This window comes from Macrotis lagotis, chromosome 5, assembly GCF_037893015.1.
Source record: "Macrotis lagotis isolate mMagLag1 chromosome 5, bilby.v1.9.chrom.fasta, whole genome shotgun sequence".
NCBI classification, from domain to species: domain Eukaryota; kingdom Metazoa; phylum Chordata; class Mammalia; order Peramelemorphia; family Peramelidae; genus Macrotis; species Macrotis lagotis.
Window position 1 is genome coordinate 133352051 of NC_133662.1, and position 4048 is coordinate 133356098.

Here is a 4048-nt window from a genome sequence, read left to right on the forward strand (position 1 = left end):
TTTACAATATTATCTCATTTGATCCTCATAACAATCCTGGGAGGTGGTACTATTTTCCTTTTGTAATTGTTGAAGAAACTGAGGCAAAAAAGAGGTTAAATGACTTGTCTAGGGTCAAACAGCTGATAAACATCTGAGGTCAGATTTTAACTCAAGTTTTCCTAACTTCAGGCTTAGAATTCTATCCAATATGCCACTTGATGTGCATTTTGCATAAAAGTCTGTAATATTAAATATATGCTGTTTGGCAATTTAATGAAGCATTATTAAGCACTGATTATGTACCATACACTGAACCATGTGTGGAAGATACAAATGTAAATTAGCAAGTACTCCCTCTCCTTAAGATGCTTATAATCTAATATAAAATGTCAACATATAAAGGGAAGCTGGAAAGAAGAGGGGAGTTATACTCCAATGGTGACCTGTCATAATTAAGAGACAGAGATGATAAGAAGTAATCAATTCTAAGTCAAGAAAGTTTTTATTAAGTATCTATGATGTTCCAGGCATGTGTTTAGCTAAGGTCAGAAGTAGATTAAAAGAAAATAATTAAACATAGAAATCTATCTTTTGTCTTGATATGCTAAATTTCTATTAGTATATTTAATTATTCTGGGTATATATATATATTTTATGTCTTTTAGTCAAACCAATATTACAATATAATTTTATTATCATATGCACCTTTCTTTGATTCACAAACTACCCAGGAGTTCTGCATATGGTATAGACTAATAGAGAAAAATGAAGCCACAAATTGGAACTTGCTAAATTTATTTTTATAGATTAAAAATGAAAAACAAAATGTAATTTAAATGTTTTAATTGGTTTTGGTTCCACAACTGTGCACCAGATGGTTTCTTTTCAAGTAGTTTACAATGTCTCTGCTGAATAACTGAATTACCAATGCAGCTGTGATGATTAACATTCACCTAAAACAGAACAACATGTCTGTTCTTTGTCTGCTAAGAGAAAACCTGCTTTGCAGGAGTCTGACAAATAAGTGACAACTCTCATTACTATTGATAGGCTTAGGGTTGGATAACTTAGAGAGTCACCTATTAAGATTATGTTGATAATGGACAGTTGCTTTAAAAAAATAAAACAAAACATGTCTGGTTAAGTCAAATACTTGGGCTGTGTGATATCCTGAAATCCAATCTAGCTTAATGAAGAATGGGCACAAGATTAGGAATCATTGCTTAAGTAGACTTTAATCTGGTTGTAGAAAACTATATTTAATATTGGTTATAGTGCTGATCTTCCTGAACCCATTTGCTTTTTCTGTAAAAGGTAAGCAATAATTCCTATTTTGACTACATTGTAGAGTATGAATTCACTCTGATACAGAGGCCTGTGCGGCATCTGGTGAACTTAAGCTGAGGGGAGTGTACTTGCAGAGTGGATGATCACAAACCTCTGTGTGACAGGTTGATTTTGTCATACTGTTGAGGGCTTGTTGTCACCTGTCTCATGTAGTTGAGAAGTATGTTTTAGACAGACTGACTTTAACTTTATCTTACTGACAAAATATTATCACCAAAAATCATTGACCTGATAATTAGTCTTATTGAGAAGCAGGCTTGGATATATCATATTATTGCCAACATCATGAGACAGGCTAACTCTATCTCAATAGTGGGAGACTAATACCACAAAAATACTGAACTGACAATTCGTCCATCGAGGGGCAGGTTTGGATGTGCTGTGTTGTCACCAACTTGCCACCAGAAACCACATCCTGGCATTTGCACAGCATCACAAGAGTGTCATGGTGCCTTGCTGATATGGGAGGGAAATCTTATTCATAAGGCTGAGGACTCCTACAGCATCCAGACCTTCACTAGAAGTCCTATTTATGTTCAGGTTCTGAGATGAGATGGTTCTGTGTGAAAGATATCTTTGCACAACATTCACCTCATAATAATAAACATCTACTTGAAAATCTTGTCTAATGTATATGACATGATCCTCTTCAATTATGAAGGAGGAATATAAGATAATTTGTGTAAAAGATTTCTCTTCAATGAAAATCATATATATATATATATATGTATATATATATATATATATATATATATATATATATATATATATATGAAGTTATTATCCTTATGACTGTCCTGGTAAATGCAAATTTAATCTATTTTAAAAGAATATTGATTTTTCTGTTTCTATTTTGTTTTTACAAAGTTCAATATATTTTTTTAGGTTTTTTTTTTTTTTTTGCAAGGCAAATGGGGTTAAGTGGCTTGCCCAAAGCCACACAGCTAGGTAATTATTAAGTGTCTGAGACTCCAGGGCCGGTGCTCTATCCACTGTACCACCTAGCCGCCCCTCGATATATTTTTAAATTAGTTAGAATGAACCTTTGAAGTTATTCTGTTTGAAATATGTTATCTCTCTGTTAATATATCTGTGAAATTATAGCTTCCACTTGAGAAATTCCAGGAATGGAGAACTCATATGGCTACTCATTTGATTTCTAGACAGCTCTAATGGTTGCGTATGTCTGGGTCAAAATTATTTAACTACAGTTTCAAACCCCTGGGGCTAATGTAGAATAAATACAATCTCTTTTCTACATTACAACCCTTAAAATTTTCAAATAGTTGATTCAGAAGGATGTCAAACATTTTTAGAAAATAGCTACTAATTTAAGCAAAAATTTAGAAATGGTTAAATCTCTCTGAAGCAAGTTTCTGTTTGCTATGGGCACTGTTAGACATTTCAGTTCATCTAATATCAAGCTAAGGAAGTTAAAAAAAAACCCCTGAAAGTGATGGTATTTGAGGGTGTTTTTTATAGGCTTCTTCTGCTGAAAATCTAAAGATTGGGGAAAATATGTCAGGTATTCATGTTATTTCTTTTTCTTTTTTTTTCCTTTGATTTTTCCAGGGAAATGGGGTTAAGTGACTTGCCCAGGGTCATACAGCTAGGTAATTAAGTGTCTGAGGTTGGATTTGAATTCAGGTCCTCCTGACTCCAGGGTCAGTGATCGATCCACTGTGCCACCTAGCTGCCCCTATTCATGTTATTGATATGCAAATAAACTACATAATTGTAGTGACTTTTCTTTTCTGTCTCCATTATTGTGGCTGTGGAGAGAGGCCAGAAGCATTAAGATAACAGTTTTGGATGTGCTCCTGAGGCATGGGGGATTAAGAGCTTCTCATAATTCTTTGGCTTATACAACAATTGCTATTTTATAAAGAATATAGGAGGTAGTGCTAGGTTAAGCATTTTTTTTTACCATAGTGTCTCAATCTCTGTTGTCAAAAGACAAAGCCTTAGTAAGTAGATTTACATAAATCAGTATGTATAATAAGAACTAAGAAACTGAAATTTATTTCTGACCTAAGTTAAATGGTAGCTAAGAACCCAGAGAGTTAAGTTCAATTCAATTAAAGAGAGGAATTCAGATATAATCTCAAGATTAAATTAGTGCAGTCTGACTAGAGCGAGCTTGATAGCTATTGAGTAAAATGTTAACTGAAAAGAACTGTATTCTTCCCTGCAAAGGAGATACTAAGTATACCCTCTCCAGTAAATGGAGGACTGAACTGCAGATAGTCTTGAACATAAATACTTCTGCTGAGAACTGGACTTGAGAAATAAAGATAATTTGACATGAAGCACTGAGTTACAGAGATAATACCTTTTCTATAGAAGTATTTTAATCATGGCAGTCTATAGTTGTCTGCTACAGGTTAATCAATGATTTAATGAGAGTATCCCCAAGTGTCCCTTGATAGGATAGATGAACAGTTGGATTGAAGAATAGTATCTTATAGTAAGTTGTAGTGAATAAATCCCTTTGATGAATATGATAGAATAGCACTTGGGGAAAATCAGAGAAAAGCAGTACTTTGCGGAGAGCTGAGAAAGGCAACTCCTAGCAGGGATAACTTGCCAATAATTGATAACCAATATTAGTACAATGACACTAGTAAAAAGTATCTGAAAATTTTGACTTTGAAGAAATGCTTGTCACTGCAGAGTAAGAACAGGAGACTCCTTACTCTTCACTTTTGTTAGCAGTGGC